This window comes from Lissotriton helveticus, chromosome 8 (genome assembly GCF_964261635.1).
Source record: "Lissotriton helveticus chromosome 8, aLisHel1.1, whole genome shotgun sequence".
Lineage (NCBI taxonomy): Eukaryota > Metazoa > Chordata > Amphibia > Caudata > Salamandridae > Lissotriton > Lissotriton helveticus.
The window spans coordinates 1,217,328,706-1,217,353,232 of record NC_136069.1 but is presented as its reverse complement, the minus strand read 5'-3'; the positions used below and the strand labels follow the sequence as shown (position 1 = coordinate 1,217,353,232).

At 50.3% G+C, this 24,527-nt stretch overlaps 1 protein-coding gene across 3 annotated transcripts in view; it reads left to right on the top strand.

Annotated features, from left to right (window-relative positions):
- The window catches only part of LOC144773252 (ATP-binding cassette sub-family C member 5-like), a 2,136,031-nt gene that overhangs the window by 815,020 nt on the left and 1,296,484 nt on the right, over positions 1-24,527 (top strand). The window lies entirely within an intron of this gene.

The following is a 24,527-nucleotide window of genomic DNA, read 5'->3' as shown; positions in this document are numbered from 1 at the left end:
TGGATATATTGGAGCCAAGAAAGACAAGGCATTTCAAAAGAAGACTCTATCCAAATGAATAGTCCTCTGCAACAAAATCTACTACGTGCTGGCTAAGAAGGAACGTCAACGTCTGGGTACATGTTCATGAAACATTCCTGCCATGACAGCCTGAGAGAAGGTTTATGCTGCCTATCCGTACCTGCAAGACTTCCTAGTTTGGGTCCACTCCACAGATCATCTGCCTTTCGTAGGTACTGATGTGGTAGCTATTCTCAAGTTAAATAATCTGCAATTGAGATTACAAGTATCCATCAGAAGAATAAGTTTCTAACCTCGGTATTGCTCATTCTGGTGGATACTCTCACTAACCACAAATTCTTCACTGAGCTCCCACCTCCCTGTTCTGTGTAGTATACCTGTGAACATCATAAGAAGGGTCCAAGTTAGATGTTAGCACAGTCACCTACCTGCAATTTGTTCAAAGTGCTACTCATTGCAGGGCGTAGAAGGAGAAATAATATTAAACTGACAGCGCGCGGAGTGACGCTTATATACAGCTGCACTCCTCTCACCTTTGGGACATTGTGGAGTCACCTCTGAGCCATGTGGTGCCACCTACCTGCATTATAGGGGTATCGCTGAAATGTCTCTAGTTTCATCCTGGCTTTTGGGATTATTCAAAAGGTGAGGAATCTGCAGTTATGAGTATCCACTAGAAAGAGCATTACTAAAGGTAAGCAGCTAGCTCATCAAGTCTCCACTGTCCACTTCGGCTCTGCCACCTCAAACCCTTTCTGGCTTTTCCCTCACAACGCCATTTTTCAGTCAAGGGGAAGAGCTCCTATTTTGCTACTCATTGGGAGGTGATTACTGCAGAGGGCTGATTGATTCAGCTATCATCCAAGGCTATTTTGTTCCTGTCCAGTCTTTCCTGCCAGACACCACCTACCTTCTTCAACGCGTGCTCACTGGCTCATGCCTCTGTCTTGGATGTGGATGGCCTTGTTTTTGCTGGAAAATGGAGTCAAAGAAGTGGTACCCTAAATGAGAAGGTCACTAGATTTTACATCCTTTACTTCTTGGTCTCCAAGAAGGAAGGAGGTGTGTTGCCTATCTTGGAATGCTACAATTCAAATCTGTTCATCTGGCAGGAAAAGTTCAGAATTCTATCTCTGAGCCAGGTCCTTTTGGCCTTGAGCTCGGGTGATTGATTGGGTTCTGTGGCTCTCCATGGAATTTACTTTCATGTTATGATTCTCCACACCCACAGGTACAACTTGAGATTCATGGTGGGATCCCAGCATAATCAATTTTCAGTCCTCCTCTTTGGACTAATGACAGCACCACATGCATTCATGAAGATGCTTGTGGTCATGGCAGCTTAGGTGAGAAGGTTGGAAGTCTGTGTAGTTCTGTACTTGGATGACTAGCTGGTGAAGGTCAAGGCCCTGAGGCTGTTCCAGGAACTTTGCTTTCATCCATGACCCGGCCTTCAACAAAATCCAGAAATCTCACCTAACTCCTGCACAGAGGACGACTCAAATTGGAGGCAGCGAGCAACACCACTTTTGATGGCCTTCCCTCCTCTGCAGAGGATTGCGGATACTTGGGATATTTTTCCAATATGTCTGACACAAACTTAGATCCGGGTCTCTGGTTATGCCTCACAACTTCAAGCATCCTGTTGGTGCCTTACCCCATGTGGCAGATTGGAGACATCCTGCGGCAACTGAGGAGGCACTGGCTTTAATGCCAAGGAAGCCTCTTCGCCCTGGTACAAATTTTCCATTTGGTACATGAGGGTCTGGACAGGTGGATGGCACCCTCCAAACTTCTATAAAGTTTCCCAATCAGCCCACCGCGAGATAAGGCTACAGTGGTCATAGCTGGGATGCTCATCTCAGCAGCATGATCTCAGCGGACCACTTGTACATAAATGTGCTCGAGCTGCGGGCAGGCCACCCTACCTTGACATAATTTCTCCCCTCAGTTTCTGGGTGCAACATCCAGATTCTGTTGAACAACATCACTATCATCCATTGTCTGGACTGGGCAGTGTGGAGTTGAGGAGCCTATGTTGGAAACTAGTTCAAGTGTGGGAGTAGACGTAGCGATGGGGAATCTTCCCAGCTCACCCAGAAGGCTTCCTCAATGTGAGGGCAGATGTTCTGGGTCACCTCTCACTGGAGGATCACAAGATAGAGAGATGATATTATCCAGATTTGTTTCCTTTTATGGATCTCTTTGTAATGACCCAGAATAGGAAGTGTCCTCGGTTGTGTGCCATATTGTTCACTGTGGATGGCTATATGATTCCCTGGGGAATGCCTGCAGGTTGGTGTGGTCCTAATGCCTAACATACGTACACTTTTCCACCTATCTTGCTTCTATAAAAAATCCAGCAGAAGGTGTGGGATGATGGAGCACAGCTGATTCTGATTGACCCAGACAGAGAAGAGGATCTGGTACACTGCTTGGTCATCTGAATTCAGCCTCCCATTCCTGTTCTGTACAGAGTGGACCTACACCTGCAACAGGATGGCCTGATCCTCCGCCACAATGGCCAGCCATTGAGGCTACATACACGGCCTCATCTTGGCTGCCAAGATGTGTACTATCAAATCCATCGATACAAGCTGCTGGGCTAAGTTTGTTTGATAGTGTAATTTGGAAGGCATCAACTCCTATAAATCTCATCTTTCGAAAGTCTTATGATTTGCATTGTCCGTTGTTCAGCAGGGTCTATTGGTTGTTACAGTTTAGGGCTTTTTAGCCATGTCTTTTTAGTGCTCTATCTGTCATTCCTCCTCCGCATCCAACCAAAAAGAAGGAACATCTTCACTGGCTGGATCCCAGGCAGGCTGTCTCCCTTTACATCCACTGCACATGACGGAATAGACTTTTAGCCCTGCTTTTTTAGGGCTTTGCTGAAGCTAAAATGGTTTAGATGGTGGCTACAGGCAGTATTTCACATTGGGTCATGCTTTATATCAGGATTTTCTCTGCCCTGGCCATGAAAGACCCTCCAGAGCCCTTTCATGCTCATTTTGTCAGTCCCATGGCTGCTTTAGAGGCCTTCTTGTTGCTGACGTCTTCCATAAAGCTACATTGTCATCCTCGTATCTTTTGCTAAGCACTACCGCCTCACAGCCAAGGAATTACATGAAAAAGAGGGCGTTTTGGCCCATGTAAATAGAAGATGGTTTAGGTAAAAAGATACAATGCACAATGTCTTTGGCACGCAGTGATGGATATTTTTCCAAAGATTTGGTGCATCTAAGGAGATATCCTTGGTTAAATGACATTGCTAAATCTCACCTCCCAGGGGAGTACTGTTTTGGCACTTATTCTGTGAGAAGATGTATCCTTCAGAAGAAAAAGTTACTTATCTTCTGGAATGATATTTCTAGTGAATACATAGACTTCCTCACATTCCTCACCACCCTCCCTCTTCCCTATTGATCTAGTGCCATGATTGAGATCCTTAAGTATACAAATATGTTATGGGTTGTGTTTGTCGCTGTTGTGACTCTCTCGGTTTCTCTTCAAACACCTCAATGGGGTACGGAACGAACAATTTCTTACCAGTACACTCCATTACACCGATTAAGGTCCTCCTCGTCCCATTCATTACAGTATGAGGTGGTCTCGCTTCCTGACAGGCACCACAACATGCTAGTATTTTTTTATTTTAACTAAGTAAAGGGCTCTCCCACATGCCTCCGTGCCTCCTAGTAACAAGACCAGGCAAACAACAGGGGTGGGGTGAGGGAGGGGATATGACTGGGAAGAGGAGGACCTTTTTTTTTTGTTTGTTTTTTTTAAAACTTTATTGTCCAGTAAAGCATCGTACACAGCTGGTAGCCTACAACCATCAATTGGCTGGCCGCTCCACAAACGTACTTCAATTAACACAGCGTTCTGCCAACAACCCCTCAGGGCCGGCCGCGATATAAACCTCATGACCATCATTTCGTACAAGCGCAGTTGTCAGTTGTGGAATCATCATCAGAGGACAGTAGGCATTACGAAGCTGTGGAGTGACCCCCGTTGAGGCTGCTGGAGAGCAACTGGACACCTTCTTCAGAGTCATATTGTAAGTCATAATCCCAGCCCCTTTCGAAGTGTATCCCTAGCTAACTATATACAGAACACAACACAGCCAGTGCGCTGGAGGCAGTCCATCCAGCAAATGACAGCTCCGTCCCCTCCCCTGCCCAAGACCCCTCCCAGTCCTCCAAGAATAGCCCTGTGTGGCTACATGTCCCATCAGTGTGAAGCCATACATCAATCCAACGTAGCCAGTCAGCAAGCCCCAGTAGTCCCTTCGCCCCCCACAATGTAAAATCTGTCAGTGCCAAGTGTGCACACAGTCCGATTCATTCAACCCCCGAATCAGCATCCGCTCTAGCAAGCATATAGGCAGTGTACGGGCCCCAAATGTCAGCAGGTCTGGATCCAACCGGCAACTCCTCGTGGTAGCAAGCGAGTTGGTCCCGACAATGCGCCAAGTCCATCAGCCAGTCCTTCAGGGCAGGTGCCCTCCTCCCTCCCCAGCAAACTGCAACCCTGCGCTTAGCCATTTGGAGTGACAAAGATACAAGCTTACGCAATCCTGGCGGCACACCTGAGATTAAACCCAATAGGCACACTCGAGGAGTACATTCAAGCTCGATCTCAGTCATAGCAGATAGTGTCGCCACCACAGCCGTCCAAAACTCCCCAACTTTCATGCATCCCCAAGCCAGGTGGACAAAGTCTGCAGCATCAGTTCCACAACGCACGCAAGCATCAGTCACTCTCAACCCATACCTACGTAGTTGCGCAAGGGTGTAATAGAGTTGGTGCAAGTACTTATAATGTATAAGTTTAAAGTTGCCATTCGCGGCATAGTTTCCCGTCATGGAGCAACACTCCCCCCATTCTTCATCCGTCAATGGTTGCTGAAGTACCGCATCCCATTTGCACTTCGATCGGCAGTCTGTCACTCCCTCATCACGCTGCGCAGTGCTATAAAGTCGGGAAACCAGCTTCGTTCTGTCTTTTAACGTGTATAGGAGTTGCAAGACCTCCAGTGTCGGCGGTTCAGCCGGGAAAGACGGATACAGGCTCCGGAGCGCAGCCCTGAGTCTAATGTATATAAAGGTTGTCATGCTAGCATTGCCGCCCGTTGCCAGAAAGGCTTGCAATGTGATAAAGTTGCCGCCCGGGAAGACATCCCCCATAACATTCAGTCCGGCAGACCGTAGGAGACTGAGTCCCCCAGGACCGATATATGTTCATGATGCGAGAGAGGCATCGCCGGCGCGTACAAGGGAAGCTTGCCAGCGCGCCGTCCAAGCGCAGTCCAGGCCGCGGTCGTACTGCGAACCGTATCCACCTCGTTCTTCTCATAAACCGTCTGAGAGTTCACTATCATGGCCTGTAGTGGCAGTGGTTGGACCGCCCCGGCTTCCACCGCCACATGCGGCGTGTAGGGTGGAGCCGACAGCCAGTATGCGGCGAAGTGTGCCTGGGCACACAGGTAATAGAGGTGCATATCCGGGTCCGAAAAGCCTCCAAGCTCATATGGTTTCGTTAAAGTGTCCCAGCTCAAGCGGGGCTTCTTGCCTCCCCAGACCAATGTGATCCACAGAGAACGAAGTGTGGTAAAAAAATGACTCTGGAGCGCCAACGGGACATTCACGAATAGATACAAACATTTTGGAAGGACCACCATCTTCATCAACGCTACACGATCAGCGAGAGATAGAGGCAGCCTTTTCCATCTTCCTACCTGGTCCTCGAGCTTGGAGACCGCCGTGCCGTAGTTCACCCTAAGCATTTCGTCCGGATCCCGGTGTATCCAGACTCCGAGATAGCGGACCGGCTCCGTGGCCCATTCTAGGGGAAAGTCTAGCGGGAACTGTACTGTACTGTCGGTAAGCGGCATAATGATCGATTTTGTCCAGTTAATGGACAGGCCCGCAAACCACTCAAAGCGGATATACTCCTGTATCACCCCCTCCAAAGAGCTTTCCGGCTCCCTCACATATAGCACCATGTCATCTGCGTACATGGACACAGCCAGCGGTCTCTGTTCAAAACGCAGGGCCGAGTGCGGGTGCCGTTGACGTAGGATGCAGGCTAACGGCTCCATTATCAACGCAAATAATGGAGGCGAAAGGGGGCAGCCCTGCCTGGTTCCGCGTTGAATGGGAAAGACATCCGAGCGATGCCCATTAATCCGAACCCGGGCTACCGGATCCGTATACAGCAACTTCACCCAGTTAATAAAGAAAAGGGGTACTCCCATGCGGTGCAACACTGTGAACAGAAAGTGCCATGCAATAGAATCAAACGCTTTTGCAGCGTCCAAGAAAATAGCTACAGCTGGTAGATCCGGTTTTATTAAATGGAGGACAGCGAACATAGCCCGTAAGTTGTGAGCGGTGGATCGTGAAGGAATAAATCCTGATTGGTCCGGTAAGACCATGACTGGGAGAAGCAGGCGCAACCGCGTTGCAAGCACTTTAGCTAAGATTTTTACATCAGTGTTCATTAAGGAGAGTGGCCTATAAGACTCGCATTGATCATGCGGCTTGCCGGGCTTCGGCAGCGCAACTATGAGGGCCTCCCTCAGCGTGTCTGGCAGTCGCCCCTGCTCGAACGATTCCTCATACATTTCGGCCAGGTGCGGTAACAACTCTTCTATGTACTCTTTATAGAATTCGGAGGGAAGACCATCCATGCCCGCTGCCTTGCCGTTTGGCAATGCAGCGATAGCCTCCCTCAGCTCTTCCACCGTGATGTAATGCATTAGAAAGTTTTGCTGTGCTCTAGAGAGCCAGACCAATGCCACCTCATCCAGATATTGGCCCACAGCATCCTCGCTAGCTGTTTCCCTGTGGTCATACATTCCCCGGTAGTATTGCACAAACTGGTTAAGAATCCCCTCCGCGTCGGTCACGCAGTGGTCATCAACAGTAATCCCTTGTACAGTATAGTGTTTCGCCCATGGCTCAGCAATACGCTCTGCCAGAGCGCGACTGGGTCGGCCCCCCTCCCCATAGTAGCGAGCTCTCTGCCGTTTAGACAGGTGCCAAGCCTCTTGATCCGCCAGCGCATTGTATTTGTCCACCTTGGACCTAATTGCCGCCAGTATCTCATCCGTGGGAGATGCCTCATAGCGGTGTTCCAGACCCTTCAGGTCGCGCTCCAGTCTAGCGAGAGAGTCCCGTAGTGACCTAAGCACCCCAGCTTGCTTCCCTATGCATACTCCCCGAATGGTTGCCTTAAATGCCTCCCATACATTGCTTCTGTTTGTCACCGACCCCACGTTCTCAGCAAAGTAAAGATCTATCGCATCCCGTAGTTCTTCCTTAAACACTAGATCCAATAAGGCCGTGAGTTGTAATCTCCAGGCATATGGCGCGGAGGGGTAGTTCGGCAGTTCCAGCGTTAGTGCAACCGGTGCGTGATCTGACAGTGTACGTGGTAGATGTTCTATACTAGAGACCCATGCATTCACATCCCGAGTCATCAACCAATAATCCAATCGAGACCACGTGTCTCGAGCATACGTATAGCAAGTGCCCACGGTGTCTCCAGGATGACGCAACCTCCACGCATCCACCAGGCCCAGATCAGTCATGCCATCTCTCAACATCCTCGCTGATTTTTTCTCATGTAAAGGGTGGGAAGTTTTCCTGTCCACCGCAGCGTTTAGCACAACATTAAAATCACCCCCACACACAATGGCAGCCGGTGGTAGGGCATACACTCTATTCCATAGTGCTCTAAAGAATTCTGGATCGTCTATATTAGGCCCATAAACCTTAACCATTGTGAACAACGTGCCGCACAGCTTGCCATGCAACAGTATGTATCGCCCTTCCTGATCAACCTCCTCACGCAAACTTTCGAAGTGTATACCCTTTCTGATCAGGACCATTACTCCCCGGGCGTATGATGAGTATGCTGTGGCTAGCCGGTATCCCGCCCACTGTTTGGCCACTGATTCTGCCTTTTGTGCCGCCAAGTGCATTTCCTGTAGGAAAACAACGTGTGCATTATGTCGCGTCAAGTACCCTATCACCTGTCTAATCTTTTTGGGACTGTTTAGGCCTCTCACGTTCCACGTGAGCCAGTTAATTCTGCTACCACTGAATGTATATCAATATCATCCAATGTCTGAAGTGATTAAGGACACTGAGCAAGTCGTGAGCACCTTGAGAGAGGAAACAGGCCTTAACATGCAATCTGTGTTTATACCTCCAATCCTGCCCTCCAGCTTCTAGAAAAAGCAGCATAATAAGAACTGTGGTCCGGCTGTGTGTGTTCAACGGGCTCTCCCAACAGGGGAGAGATACAAAACATCCCCTCAACTGGCCCCCCTCCCCCATCAACCCCCCGCCCACTTCAGCCACCCAATCCAGCCAAAGCCATCCCGTCCCAACTCCCAACTCCACGCCCCCCAATTGTCCAGGCATAATTTGGGGTATACCCATATGGAAGGCGCTAGGGTGCACATTCCTCCCGTCACAGCCATAACAGGAGGAGATCAAGCATCAAGATCCATACATCCTAACGATGTCAAAGCATGATGGCGACATTCAGAACTACAGATAACACTCAAAGGATATCAAAGCTAAAAGCCTTCACTTCTGTCCACCCACATTAGCATCCCCTGAAGCTTGTCCCAAGTCGGCCCAACTCCTCCAGTCCTCAGTGGCAGACCATCTAACATGGCAGCGCAAATTGTTCATATAATCCACCGCATACTCCGGCGGCCCGAGGGCGCCGTCTCCCGCCCCCATAGTATTATACTCGTTCTTCCAATGATAGAGCTCAGACTTTAGTTCGTGTGATCCCTCAGAATAGGCTGCCTAGCGCTGTGCCTGAAGTTCAAAGTTCCTCATCTACCACCTCCTCTTCCTCCGGTGCCGTGGCAGAGTCTAGTTTCTTCCGCTTCAGCTTTTTCGCATAGTCCATCGCCGCCTTCGGAGTATTAAATATTTTATTGTCAGCAGGGGCCCCAATGCGAAGTCTAGCTGGATTGAACATGGCATATGGCACTTCCTCTTTGCGCAAAAATTGTTTAACCGGTCCATATTCCTTCCTTGCCGCCTGTACCGCCGCTGTAAAGTCTGGGAAAAACTCAAGCTTGTTCCCCTGGTGCTCTATGGCGCCCTTTTCCCTCGCCATCCTCAAAATGGCGTCCCGATCCCTGTAGTTCAGGATGCGAGCGATGACAGGTCGTGGGCGAGCGCCCGGCGGCGGCTTGGTCGCCAACGACCGATGCGCCGCCCGCTCAACAAGAAACATGGCCGATAAGTGCTCAGTCCCAAAATGTCAGTAATGAGTCGCTCCATGTATACCTCCATTTTCCCCACATTTGTCGATTCTGGCAGGCCCGTGACGCGGATGTTATTGCGTCTCGAGCGCGCTTCTAAGTCCTCATTCTTAGCCCTAATGACCGCTAGAAGTTTGTCCATGTCCGAGGTCCTGCCTGCAATCGCTGCCAGACCGTCTTCAGTGGCCGAGACCCTTTGCTCAACTTCCCCCATGCGTGCGTTTTGCTTCTCCAGCTGCGCTGACATGTGATCAAGTCGATGGTTAACCGCCGACATGGCGCCCTCAATGGATTGCAGAGATTTCTGCATGGCCACCAACGTGGTCTCCAGTTTAGGCATCCTGCCGGCCGCCATTTCAGAGTCCGAGTCAGAGGTTGGTTTTTGCGGCGTTTTGGGCGGTTTACGCGATTTGAAATTAATTTTGGATTGGCCTCTGTCCGGCCTGCCCATGGCCGGGGGTTGTCAGCGCCGTCCACCACAGTCGTTCAAATGACCAGTAGTCCCCAAAGACCCTCAGGGTATATGAGCTCCAGGCGTCCTAGTTGGCCCTCCACTCACCGATCCAGCACTGGTGGAACCCGGCTCTCACTGGTCCAGGAGGTGTTCACTGGCACATTCGTTTCCCGGGACACGCTCGGTTGGCTTGGACCCGGTGCCCCACCTACTGGCAGCTCAAATTGGGCATCCACCCCGGGTCGTGCATTAATTGATGTCGGGGATCTTTGGCCTATGCAGTGTTCAGGTTTGCGAGTGCGGCCCGGGGGACGCGTGATCCCACCCCGTCATCACCGGCTACAATATGCGTCCTTCAGCCCAGCAGTCGGCTGGGACCCGGTGCCCCACTTACTGGCAGTCAAATTGGGCATCCCCCCCGGTCGTGCATTAATTGACGTCGGGGATCTTCGGCCTATGCAGTGTTCAGGTTTGCGGGTGCGGCCCGGGGGACGCGAGATCTCACCACGTCTTCACCGGCTACAATATGCGTCCTTCTGCCCAGCAGTCGGCCGCGCCGCCCGTCTCCCCCCGCCCCGACCACAGCTCGCAGAGCGAGGCCGCGCGCTAGGCCTGAAACCGCCTCCGCAGTCCCATGTCGCGCCCAATCCCTACCCCACTCACCACAGCCGGCGCCTGGAGAATCCGAGTGCCGCCGGCCCACTCAGCTCCCGCCAGGCCCCAGTTCACTCCGCAGCCGCAGCAAGGACCGTGCTCAGCGCACTCACCGGGCCTCCAGCGTCACTCCGCCATTCACCGGGGTCCTCCACGGGTCCAGGGCAATCACCGGGTGCGTCAGCCAGCCACCTCTTCTCCGCTCCCGCACCCGCTGCCAGTTGCGCCGCCGTCACCGGGGGACCCCGAGCACAGTCTCCGCCCGGTGTTCCGGCCAGCACGCCAGGCCCACACCAGGCCCGCCATGGCGCGTCGTGTCTAGTACGTTTTTCGGGTCCCAAAGGCTCCCCGGCCGCCACCGAGCAACGTCCAGGGTCAGGTTGTTCAGCCGCTTCAGTAGGGCGCTTCAGAGTAGAGGATGTTCAGGATTGTGAAAGGATTATGGCTCGATCTGACGGAGTCTCACTAAAGTGCGGCCATCTTGTCTCGCGCCCTCTAGCGCCCCCCCCCGGGTAGAGGAGGACCTTTATTGGGGTTATGAAGTTTACCGGTAAGTAATGGTTCATTACCCCCTCATACAACTTCCTTGTCGCAGTCATTACAGTATGAGGGCTGCAGCCCTTACAACACCAACAGCAAAACTATCCACAAAGCATGTAACACATCTAGTCGATAGTGCTTAATAAAAGTATGATGTGACTGCCAGGTGGCAGCCCTGTCGATTTCCTGAACAGAACTCCCTGCAGCCTCAGCCCATGAAACTGAAACAGATCTTATCTAGTAGAATGCCCCTAAACCAGACCTGAGGGCCAAGGATCGAAAGTGCATCCATTGCCCAAGCCTGTGGACAAACCATCTCATAACAGAACATCAGAAGGAGGACATTGTGGGGAGAAGCAAAAAGAGCGATCCATGGATCCCCAAACAAGAAACAAATGTCCCTGAAGGGGTGCCTCAACAGAGGAAGGAAGATTGCTGTTCAAACTGTTGGCATGATAATTGAGCTGACCCTGAATATAAACAACCGTCATGGTTATGAGATGAGTATCCCCCTTGAACAAATGAGGAAGTCTAGATGATTCAGACGAGCGCTCCGCATATATCCCTGGTGATTCAAAAAGCACTGCTCCACCTGATTGGCAGTACAAATAAGCAGATTTGCACCCAACAATTGGGTCTGAAACACTTGAACTACTTCCCAAATTGCTTCCAACTCCTGCCAGTTTGAGAAACAAACCCTGTCCCTCTGAGACCACTGACCCTTTGCTTCCAATGTCCCCAGAGTGACCCCTGCAGCACCACAGACTGGCATCAGTTGTCAATAACAACAGAGGAGGAAGCTGAAAACTGACATTTTTCTCCAATTATGTAGAAACCAACCAAAATCCTTAATCGGAGATGGAGAAAGGGGAACAGGGAAGTCAAATCTGCAAGGGAGGGATCCCAGTGGGACAACAGATGATTGACGAGAGGTTTTAGATACAGACAATCCCAAGGAACAACTTCAGTGATGGACACCATCAGGCCCTGGACTCTCAAACAACTCCTGGCTGGTGCAGACTGCTAGGACAAGAGAATCGTCAGGCGTATTTGCAGAGTCTTTCTCGGAGTAGAAAGTGGAAAAATAGCTACCTTCCGAGTATAGAAAATCGCTCTGATAAACTGCAACCGCTAAACCGGGGCCAGTTGAGATTTCGTATAGTTAATTTAGAATCCAAACTGCTGAAGTAGTTTAATCATTGCCCCCACCTCCAACAGAGCCTTTGGAAGAGAGGAAGCACAGATTAAATAATCATCAATGTATGGAAGCACTGAGAACCCCCAAAGCTACAAAACACCCTCAGGTTGACCCAATACCTTGGTGAAGGTTCGAGGAACAGTAGACAGGCTGAATGGTAACCCGTGGAACTGAAATGAATGTTGTTCACCCCAAATCTCAGAAACGTCCGGCTTTCTGCATAGATAGGGATGTGAAAGTAAGCATCCTCTAAATCCAATATTGCCAAAAACCGCACTTCTGGATAACAGGAATGATGGACTGCAAAGCTTTCATCCGAAACAACTCCCTTGTCACTAACTTGTTTAGAGTCTTCAAATCAAAGATGCACCGTATGGAAACATCTGGCTTGTGGACTAAGAAAAGGATAATGTAGAACCCCAGACCCTCTTCTGTAAGCAGCACTCTGATGATTACCGTCTTGATGAGCAGTTCCTCTACTCCTGACAACATAGCATCTTATTTTTGTGTGTCCTTAGACAATGGAGTAGTCCGAAACTGGCCCTCTGGAGGTAGTCTGACAAAGGGAATTTAGTAACCGTGGCCAATGATTGAGAGAATCCACTGGTACAGTATCATCTGGAGCCACTGATCCAGGAAAAACTAAAGTCATTCCCTGACACAGGGATAGTAATTTTTAACTTGTACTTTGGGTCTGTTGATTCTGAAGTCGGGATTTATTGGCTAACATGGCTCCCCAACCACGAGCCCTGTCCGGCCTCGAAAGGTATATGACGAGGATAACAATGCCGGGAAATTCTGTTTGTAAAAGAAAGACTTCTTCTTTTAGACTGATTAAAAAGGTTTTAATATCTTCTTTTCTTCAGCTGATCTCTGTACCATAGTGTTCCTATCGTCCATAAACAACTTAGGACCTTCAAATGGTAATTTATGGATCAAACATTTTTGTGCAGTTTTAAGATGCCATGGTTTAGTCCACAGGAACCTGCGCACTGCCACAGCACCCCCGAAGATGTGGAAAAAGCCCACGGAGAATCAAATGTGACATCCGATTGGAATTGGGACAAAACCTCAGTTTTGAGCCACAACCGGTGTTGGGTCCTTCTGTTCCGGCAATCAAATAATCTCTCAAAGTCCCTAATGTGAACCTTCAAGGCATATGCTGAATACGTAATGGCCCTTATTCCAAAATTAAAGGGCTCCATATGCCCTCTTTAGAGCTGCCTTGACCTTTTCAACAGGATAACAAAGAAGAAGTGGATGCCATAGAAGATAAAATTGAGTTGATCTTTGGAATCTGCAGATATTGATTCTCAGATTGAGCTATTGTTTGCTCAAAAACATCTTTCCATTCCTTAGCAAGGATCTCCTTAATAATGTTATGCATGGGCAAATCGTCCACAACAGAAGAACTGTACAGGGAGTAAAATGAATCGTCCTAAAGGGTTTTGGTTCAAAACCAAAGACCTTGTGAACGCGTACCAGCATATCGGGAAAAACATTCCCCAGCACATATTTGCCCTCGGGTGAATTGTCCATATCCTCATCAGATTCACCCTTCTGCTCTTTTGCTTGTTGTTCATTCAAAGCAATCTGGACCGCATTATTAATGAGATCCTGTAAATCTGCAACAATTCATCGTCCTCCAAGTTTTAGACATGCTTTCTGTTTGTAGCAGATTTCCCAGGAGGAACAGCAGACTTGTCTCTAGGCTCCAAACAATCAAACCAAAGCAGGAAGTTGTGAGAAGTTGGCCTGATATATAATGTTCACTATTCTAGTGAGCACTTTGTATCAGTCCAAACAACCCTTATTGATGATTGGTTGTAAGTCAACCTTATAGACCAGCTATCCTAGTAGCATGGATACGAGCAGTCTAAGGCTAAGACTCTAGAGGGCGTGTTAAGCCAGCTGTTTTACCATCACATTACCCCTTGAACACCAAGTGAAAGGACACCACACAAGTTGTTATGAAAATAAATGTATATTTATTTCTAACAAGTCTACCCTGAACTCTTTATGAGTCAGCGAGCTAAGCACAATACAAAACTCTTAAGAAAATATTTTAAGTCGCACAATTTACACAAATGCCCGAGGGGCACGAAAAACCATATATTACAAAAGTGGAATGCGAATTACTAGCAGGTAAGTAACTATTCTCATAGACTTTAGAAACGCTAGTCCTACAATGCTAAACACTTAGATTAGTTGCAGGAGGCCTGTGGACGTCGTGTGCAGAGTGGGAACTCTCACGCGTAAGGCGGGAAAAAGTCTATGGAAGCTAGTAAAGACAAAGTTACTGTTCTCGGGCGAACCCGACTAGGTGGGTCGAAAACGGGAGTGGATCCGAACACTTAGGGTGTTGGACTATGCTGGAGCACCGAAGTACTCAGGTTACCTAGCCCAGGGGCTGCGGCTGCATAGGGTTGAAGTTGCGTCGGAAACCCACGTTGAAGATCCAGGAGCCTGAAGAAAGAGTTGCTGGCAGGCGGCCAGTGAAGAAAGTTCGTGGTGATCCAAGCCTGGATCAGGGAGGAAGAAAACCTGAAAGCAGAGGGGACCAAGTTCTGAATCACTAGCCGGTGATTAAGTGGGCACCAGGATGGCACCGGGCGAAGTCACCGCAGTCAGGTGAGTGGGCGCTGCTGGGCTCTGCAGTCTCTCGGACCAGGAGGCGTTGTCGGCGACCAGGATGGAGGTGCGAGCTGTCCCACGAAGGTTCTTGCTGTCGACGTCGCTGGACCCAGGATTGGGCAACAAGTCTTGGCAAATGCAAGGCCCACGCGGTGGACCTAAAATGGCGTCTTGAGTGGACCAGGAGGGTCCAGGGTACTCCTCTTTTGGAAGGGAGCACGGGCTAGTCCGGAGCAACCAGACCAGCAGTGTTAGTTGTCGTGGAGCATCGTGAGGGAACCACTAGCCAACGGGCAAGCAACCTGGACAACGCGGTGAGCAGCAAAAAGCAGAAGGGCCCCACGCCGATCTCGTGGATGCAGGGGGGCTGGACTTCGGTGCTGGAGCTGCTCAGGGTCGGGGCTTCTCTTACCCCAAGGCACTCAGTCGAGGCGTCGTGCTGGACAAGCGTCGTGCAGTTCTGAAGATGGCCGGTCCCTCGAGGTCTCGTCACACCCACGGATCACAGCTGGGCTGATGATGTAGGTTGAGGTCAGAGGTGCCAGGGAAGCCGGTTCTCGTCGTGCTGGAGCAGTCTTGATCCGAAGGAGAGACTGGCAACAAACCGCGATGCTTGGTTGGTGCCTGCTGCTGCAGGGTGACTACTCCTTAGTCACAAGGGAGAAATCTTGAGAAGAGTCTTGAGTTCCTTTCGTGGAAAGTTGGTTCAGGATTCAAAGATGATCTGATTTGGAAGGGGGCCCGTTCCTACCTTTATCCTGCAAAAAGGGGCTGGCACGCGACTAAGTCCTGCCCTATGGGTGGGACTAGGAGGGGGGTGGTTACACCCCTCTCCTTTGGCGGGCTTTCCCCAGGCCAGGGGCTGGAGTGCCCCTGGAACTGGTTTCAGCCGGCCTATGCACAGTGAGCACCGGGGTGCCACTTGCAGTCACCTTCCTCTAAAGCCCTGCCTACCTAGGATACACAAAATCCTGTCTGGGACGGTGCTGGCACCGCCCCTGACAGGAAACCCTTTGTCCTTGCCTCTTGCTCTGGGAGGACTCCCAGCTGCAGGAGGGCAGACTTGTGTCTCGGTGGCAGCATCCATTTTGTGGAGCTAAGGCTATGTCTGACTTTAACCGGGGTTACAGGTTACATACATGTCGTGTCCCTCTAGAAGGGTGGAATGCTAACCCCGTCGCCAGAATTGGCGAGGGGTTAGTATTCCAATTCGTATGACACCTTACTCGACATGTTTTGATAAAGCGATACCAGAGTTGGCATATAACCGCGAGGATTATAAGGCACTTAAGAGTATATGGTATGCGATATCATGGAAACGGCTATGGGATGGATCCCGAAAGCCGCAGACAGGCTCAGCTCATGCCAGAGCACCATCTCACACGATTCCAAGCACTCTGCCTTCAGGATTGTTAAGGCCTGCCATAGGAGTGACTGATAGGAGATCTGTGTGTCCATTTAGGTTTAGATATAGGAATACTATATCTACAACAGAGGGTGAGTACACCACTCTGCCCCAGCTGTCAAGCAGCCAGTTGTGTCTGATTTAGTTAGTCAGCCCAGGGGTGGCATAATACATGCTGCAGCCCCTGGGAGACTCCTGGGTGCACCTCAGCCCTGGGTACAGGAACTTGAGAGGGCCCAGTGCCAATTCAGTACCTGGGTACAATTTGGAATAGAGAGAACAGCTAGGCTGTGGGTCTGATTAGCAGGCCCACAGCCAGGGAAAGTCGTAAACCAGTGAAGCAAAAAGCAAAAATCTGGGTGATCATAGGATTGCAGACCCTACTCTCCTACATGACCCCCCCCAAACTTTGGGACAATAAACTAACCTTGACCAGGTGAGTCTTCTTGCTCTAAGTGGAAATACCTGGAGAGCCCATCAGCATTGCCATGATCAGTACCAGGTCTGTGCTCCACTGTAAAATCCATCCCCTGTAGGGAAATGGACCACCTAAGTAGTTTGGGGTTTTCACCCTTCATCTGACTTAGCCATAAGAGGGGCTTATGGTCGGTCTGAACTGTGAACTGAGTTCCAAACAAGTAGGACCTCAACTTCTTCAGGGCCCATACCACAGCAAAGGCCTCCCTCTCAATAGCTGACCAATGTTTCTCTCTGGGGGTCAGCCTTCTGCTAATGAAAGCAATTGGCTGGTCGTTGCCATCAAAATTCAGCTGAGATAGAACAGCTCCCACACCCAACTCAGAAGCATCTGTTTGGACAATGAATGGTTTGGAGAAGTCTGGACTCTTTAGGATAGGTGCTGTGCACATGGCCTGCTTTAGGTCATCGAATGCTTTCTGACAGCTTTCTGTCCACTGAACTTTCTTTGGCATCTTCTTGCTTGTCAGGTCATTAAGGGGGGTCACTATGGAACCATAATTTCTGACAAACTTCCTATAGTACCCAGTCAGGCCCAAGAAAGCTCGAACCTGAGTCTGGGTGATTGGAGGAGCCCAGTCCTTGATGGCCTGAATCTTACTCTCCAGTGGCTGAACCTGGCCTCCACCTACAAGGTGGCCCAGGTATACAACCTGTGTCTGCCCTATCTGGCACTTAGTGGCCTTGATAGTGAGGCCTGCCTTTTGCAGGGCCTCTAACACTTTCCTCAGGTGGACCAGGTGATCCTCCCAGGTGGAGCTAAAGACAGCAATATCGTCCAGATATGCTGCACAGAAGTCATCCATCCCAGTGAGAACTTGATTCACCAACCTTTGGAAGGTGGCAGGGGCATTCTTCAACCCAAAGGGCATTACCACAAACTGATAATGACCACCAGGGGTAGAAAATGCTGTCTTGGGCCTGGCTTCCTCAGCTAACCTGATTTGCCAATACCCAGCTGTCAGGTCAAATGTGCTTAAGTAGTTGGCAGAAGCCAATCTATCTATAAGTTCATCTGCCCTTGGTATTGGGTGGGCATCAGTCTTAGTGACTGCATTGAGGCCTCTGTAGTCTACGCAAAACCTCATCTCTCTCTTACCACCCTGGGTGTGAGGCTTTGGCACTAGAACTACTGGGCTAGCCCAAGGGCTATCTGAGGGCTCAATGACTCCCAACTCCAACATTTTCTGCACTTCTGTTTTGATGCAGTCTCTGACATGATCAGGCTGTCTGTAGATTTTACTCTTGACAGGCAGACTGTCTCCAGTGTCAACCTCATGGGTACACCAATCAGTTTGGCTGGGTGTCAGAGAGAACATATGTCTGAAGGATTGCAGAACTTGCCTGCAATCCTGTTGCTGATGTTCAGAGAGGCTGCCACAAAAGACAACACCATCTACTGATCCATCATCAGGATTCTAAGTGAGCAGGTCTGGGAGAGGGTCACTCTCTTCCTCCTGTCCCTCATCTGTGGCCATGAGCAAGCTCATGTTCTTCCTGTCGACATATGCCTTGAGCCTGTTCACATGGAGCACCCTGAGGGGGCTCCTGGGGGTTCCAAGGTCCACCAGGTAGGTGACCTCTCCCTTTTGCTCAATGATGGTGTGGGGCCCAGACCATTTGTCTTTGAGGGCTGCTGGGGCCACTGGCTCCAGTACCCACACCTTCTGTCCAGGCTGGTATACAGTCAGGACAGCCTTTTGGTCATGCCAAGCTTTTTGGAGTTCTTGGCTGGCCTCTAGGTTTTTGGATGCCTTCTCCATGTACTCAGCCATCCTGGAGCGGAGACCAAGTACATAGTCCACTATGTTGGTTGCAGGCTTTCTGAGAGGTCTCTCCCATCCTTCCTTCACCAAACACAGGGGTCCTCTTACAGGATGCCCATACAGAAGTTCAAAAGGGCTGTAGCCAACCCCCTTCTGTGGGACCTCTCTGTAAGCAAACAAGAGGCAGGGGATCAGGACATCCCATCTTCTCCTAAGAGTTTCAGGTAGTCCATGAATCATCCCTTTGAGGGTCCTGTTGAATCTCTCAACAAGCCCATTGCATTGTGGGTGATAGGGTGTGGTGAACTTGTAGTTCACACCACACTCCTTCCACATTGCAGTCAGATATCCTGACATGAAGTTTGCACCTCTGTCAGAAACAACCTCCTTAGGGAAGCCCACTCTGGAGAACACTCCAACTAGGGCTCTTGCCACTACAGGTGCTGTAGTGGTCCTAAGTGGAATAGCTTCAGGATACCTGGTGGCATGGTCCACCACCACCAGTATAAACTTGTGCCCTGATGCTGTCTGGGGTTCCATTGGACCAACAATGTCAATCCCCACTCTTTCAAAGGGAACCCCCACCACAGGTAGTGGTATGAGGGGGGCCTTTGTTGTGCCACCTGACTTACCACTGGCTTGGCAAGTGACACAGGAGCGACAAATCTCCTTGGTATTCTCATTCATGTGGGGCCAGTGAAAGTGTGAGACAAGCCTGTCCCAAGTCTTTGTCTGACCTAAATGACCTGCAAGGGGAATCTCATGGGCCAAGGTGAGAAGGAAACCTCTCAGAGACAAGGGGATGACCAGCCTGCTGGTTGCACCAGGCTTGGGGTCTCTTGACTCAGAGTACAGGAGTCCATCTTCCCAGTATACCCTGTGGGCACCTGTGGCATTCCCTGCAGCCTCAGCAGCAGCCTGCTGTCTGAGGGGTTCAAGGGAAGGGCAGTCTAACTGAGCCTTCCCCAGGTCTTCTCTGGAGGGTCCCCCTGAGCCCAGAAACTCAACTTGACCAAGTTCAAGCTCTTTAGGCTCAGTTTCCCTCAGCTCTCTCAGATCAGCCTCCTCAGAGAATTGATCCTCAACCTGGGGCAAGGGGGAAGGCAAAGCCTTACCCTTACTGCTCTTCTTCTTGGAAGGTGTCTGGTCCTTTCTTCCAGGATCCAGCACCTGTTCAGTGGGGCATTTTCTGGCCTGTGACCTAGTCACAGCAAGCACATGTGCTGGCAAGCCTAACATTTCCATGTGAGTCCTCTGCTCCACTTCTGACCATAAGGATGACTCCAAATCATTGCCCAACAAACAATCCACTGAGAGGTCTGAACTAACCACAACTTTCTTTTGGCCACTTACCCCTCCCCAGGAGAAAGCAACAATCGCCATACTATGACTGGTAGTGACGTTGCTGGCATTGGTCACCAGGAAATCTGTACCTGGCATGATCTGTCCAGGGTCCACAAAGTTAGGTGTCACCATGGTGACACTGGCACAAGTGTCCCTATAGGCCTGAGCCATTTTGCCATTAATCAAAGGTGTCTGCCTGTATTTGCCCAAAGTATTGGGACTTACATCAGGGGACATATCCATATCCCCTGTACAGACAAGGACAGCCTGAGTGAGTGTGCCAACTAAGTTGTCAGACTCCTCAGTTCCCAAGGTTAACCCAACTAATCCCTTGGGAGGTGCACTACCACTACTGACTGTACTAGGGGGTGCAGTTGCCTTAGGGGCTGTAGTGGTAGAGGTTTGCCCTCCTCTTTTGGTGCACTCACTAAACCAGTGAGACTTACTTTTACAGTACTGGCACCACCTTTTTGACTGGCCTTCTTGAGTCTTCTTTTTCTGCTGTGAAGCCTGACCCCCACCCTCTTTGGTTTGTTGGGGACCTGTTGAAGACTTCTGGTCATTTTGTTCATTCTTAGTGTTACCCTTCTGGTCTGCTTTCTTCTGACCACCCTGGTTCTGGTTCTGGTTCTGCTTGATCCTTGTTCTGACCCATTTGTCTGCCTTCTTTCCCAATTCTTGGGGAGATGTCAGATCTGAATCAACAAGGTGCTGGTGCAACAACTGGTTCTGACAATTATTTAAAATGTGTTCTCTCATCATCAGATTATATAATCCTGTGTAATCAGTAACCTTGCTACCCAGCAACCAGCCCTCCAAAGCCTTAGTGGCACTATCCACAAAGTCAGACCAGTCCTGAGACTGAGTTTTCTGGGTGTCTCTGAACAGCAACCTGTACTGCTCAGTGGTTAAACCAAACCCATCAACCAGTGTACTTTTCAGGACCTGGTAATCATTAGCATCCTCCACTCTTGTAGTGAGGAGCTTGTCTCTACCTTTACAATCAAAGGAGAGCCACAGTATAGCTGCCCACTGACTCTGGGGAATGCCCTGCACAGTGCAGGCCCTCTCCAGAGCAGCCATCCATTTCTGGATGTCATCCCCTTGCTTAAAGGGGGGCACTGTTTTTGTCAGGTGTTTAGTATCTAAACCCTTCTCTCTATCTCTTGGGAGATTGCTGCCACCAGTGGGAACTAGCCCACTCATCTGCTGCTCTCTAGCAAAGGCAAGCTTTTCTTTGGCCAGGGCAAGTTCTTCCCTTTCAATCCTCAGAGTAGCCTGTCTCATCCTAGCTTCATGCTCCCTTCTCTGAGGGGAAGTCAATCTCCTCTGGGGAGAGTTCCTTCTCCTCTGAGAAGAGGCATTAGAGTGCAGAGATCTATTGGAGTCCCTAGAAAGAGATCTATCTCTCCTAACTCCAAGGTTAGGCCTACTTAGGGTCAGTACTGGGGGTCCCCCAGATCCTAGCCCAAGCAAGTCTATGTTGGCCCTAGTTAGCCTTCTGACTACCTCAAGACCTTTGTCTGCCTCATCCCCAGAGGGTTCCTCAGGGTCCTCCTCCTCAGCTGAATTTACAGTGTTGTGGAGGTCTGGATCACCAAGGTGCCCTTCTAAGGCTGGCATATTCCCATCTCCCTGAGATGCTTTCCTAGCATCATAGGTCTCTAAGAGATCCAACAGAAAGGGAGTGGTGGGGTTAGCCCCCTGTTTCAGTTTCCTGGAGGTACACAAGTGTCTCAACTCCTGGAAATTGAGAGCTGCATATCTTGAGCTGACCTGTGGAGGGTCAATCACCACAAGAGGTGTCCCTGAGGACTCTCCCTGGGTAGACATGCTTTTCTAGTGAGGTGTAAGTGGTGCACTTACCTACACTATATGTTTGCCTACTGATCCCTTGCTAGAGTTGTAGTTTAGGGTGTGCTAGGCCCTAGGAGCTACAACAGCTGGTTCAGTAGAACTCAGAGTATTCTAAGCTAAGTTATATGTACCTTTAGTACTTATGTGATCTTTCACAAGATATTCTTAGGATATGTGTGGTAAAACAAACAGCAAGCTCAAATCCCAACCGCTGCTCACCAATGTGAGAAGTTGGCCTGATATATAATGTTCACTATTCTAGTGAGCACTTTGTATCAGTCCAAACAACCCTTATTGATGATTGGTTGTAAGTCAACCTTATAGACCAGCTATCCTAGTAGCATGGATACGAGCAGTCTAAGGCTAAGACTCTAGAGGGCGTGTTAAGCCAGCTGTTTTACCATCACATTACCCCTTGAACACCAAGTGAAAGGACACCACACAAGTTGTTATGAAAATAAATGTATATTTATTTCTAACAAGTCTACCCTGAACTCTTTATGAGTCAGGGAGCTAAGCACAATACAAAACTCTTAAGAAAATACTTTAAGTCGCACAATTTACACAAATGCCCGAGGGGCACGAAAAACCATATATTACAAAAGTGGAATGCGAATTACTAGCAGGTAAGTAACTATTCTCATAGACTTTAGAAACGCTAGTCCTACAATGCTAAACACTTAGATTAGTTGCAGGAGGCCTGTGGACGTTGTGTGCAGAGTGGGAACTCTCACGCGTAAGGCGGGAAAAAGTCTATGGAAGCTAGTAAAGACAAAGTTACTGTTCTTGGGCGAACCCGACTAGGTGGGTCGAAAACGGGAGTGGATCCGAACACTTAGGGTGTTGGACTATGCTGGAGCACCGGAGTACTCAGGTTACCTAGCCCAGGGGCTGCGGCTGCATAGGGTTGAAGTTGCGTCGGAAACCCACGTTGAAGATCCAGGAGCCTGAAGAAAGAGTTGCTGGCAGGCGGCCAGTGAAGAAAGTTCGTGGTGATCCAAGCCTGGATCAGGGAAGAAGAAAACCTGAAAGCAGAGGGGACCAAGTTCTGAATCACTAGCCAGTGATTAAGTGGGCACCAGGATGGCACCGGGAGAAGTCACCGCAGTCAGGTGAGTGGGCGCTGCTGGGCTCTGCAGTCTCTCGGACCAGGAGGCGTTGTCGGCGACCAGGATGGAGGTGTGAGCTGTCCCACGAAGGTTCTTGCTGTCGACGTCGCTGGACCCAGGATTGGGCAACAAGTCTTGGCAAATGCAAGGCCCACGCGGTGGACCTAAAATGGCGTCTTGAGTGGACCAGGAGGGTCCAGGGTACTCCTCTTTTGGAAGGGAGCACGGGCTAGTCCGGAGCAACCAGACCAGCAGTGTTAGTTGTCGTGGAGCGTCGTGAGGGGACCACTAGCCAACGGGCAAGCGACCTGGACAACGCGGTGAGCAGCAAAAAGCAGAAGGGCCCCACACCGATCTCGTGGATGCAGGGGGGCTGGACTTCGGTGCTGGAGCTGCTCAGGGTCGGGGCTTCTCTTACCCCAAGGCACTCAGTCGAGGGTCACTCAGGCGTCGTGCTGGACAAGCGTCGTGCAGTTCTGAAGATGGCCGGTCCCTCGAGGTCTCGTCACACCCACGGATCACAGCTGGGCTGATGATGTAGGTTGAGGTCAGAGGTGCCAGGGAAGCCGGTTCTCGTCGTGCTGGAGCAGTCTTGATCCGAAGGAGAGACTGGCAACAAACCGCGATGCTTGGTTGGTGCCTGCTGCTGCTGGGTGACTACTCCTTAGTCACAAGGGAGAAATCTTGAGAAGAGTCTTGAGTTCCTTTCGTGGAGAGTTGGTTCAGGATTCAAAGATGATCTGATTTGGAAGGGGGCCAGTTCCTACCTTTATCCTGCAAAAAGGGGCTGGCACGCGACTAAGTCCTGCCCTATGGGTGGGACTAGGAGGGGGGTGGTTACACCCCTCTCCTTTGGCGGGCTTTCCCCAGGCCAGGGGCTGGAGTGCCCCTGGAACTGGTTTCAGCCGGCCTATGCACAGTGAGCACCGGGGTGCCACTTGCAGTCACCTTCCTCTAAAGCCCTGCCTACCTAGGATACACAAAATCCTGTCTGGGTCGGTGCTGGCACCGCCCCTGACAGGAAACCCTTTGTCCTTGCCTCCTGCTCTGGGAGGACTCCCAGCAGCAGGAGGGCAGACTTGTGTCTCAGTGGCAGCATCCATTTTGTGGAGCTAAGGCTATGTCTGACTTTAACCGGGGTTACAGGTTACATACATGTCGTGTCCCTCTAGAAGGGTGGAATGCTAACCCCGTCGCCAGAATTGGCGAGGGGTTAGTATTCCAATTCGTATGACACCTTACTCGACATGTTTTGATAAAGCGATACCAGAGTTGGCATATAACCGCGAGGATTATAAGGCACTTAAGAGTATATGGTATGCGATATCATGGAAACGGCTAAGGGATGGATCCCGAAAACCGCAGACAGGCTCAGCTCATGCCAGAGCACCATCTCACACGATTCCAAGCACTCTGCCTTCAGGATTGTTAAGGCCTGCCATAGGAGTGACTGATAGGAGATCTGTGTGTCCATTTAGGTTTAGATATAGGAATACTATATCTACAACAGAGGGTGAGTACACCACTCTGCCCCAGCTGTCAAGCAGCCAGTTGTGTCTGATTTAGTTAGTCAGCCCAGGGGTGGCATAATACATGCTGCAGCCCCTGGGAGACTCCTGGGTGCACCTCAGCCCTGGGTACAGGGACTTGAGAGGGCCCAGTGCCAATTCAGTACCTGGGTACAATTTGGAATAGAGAGAACAGCTAGGCTGTGGGTCTGATTAGCAGGCCCACAGCCAGGGAAAGTCGTAAACCAGTGAAGCAAAAAGCAAA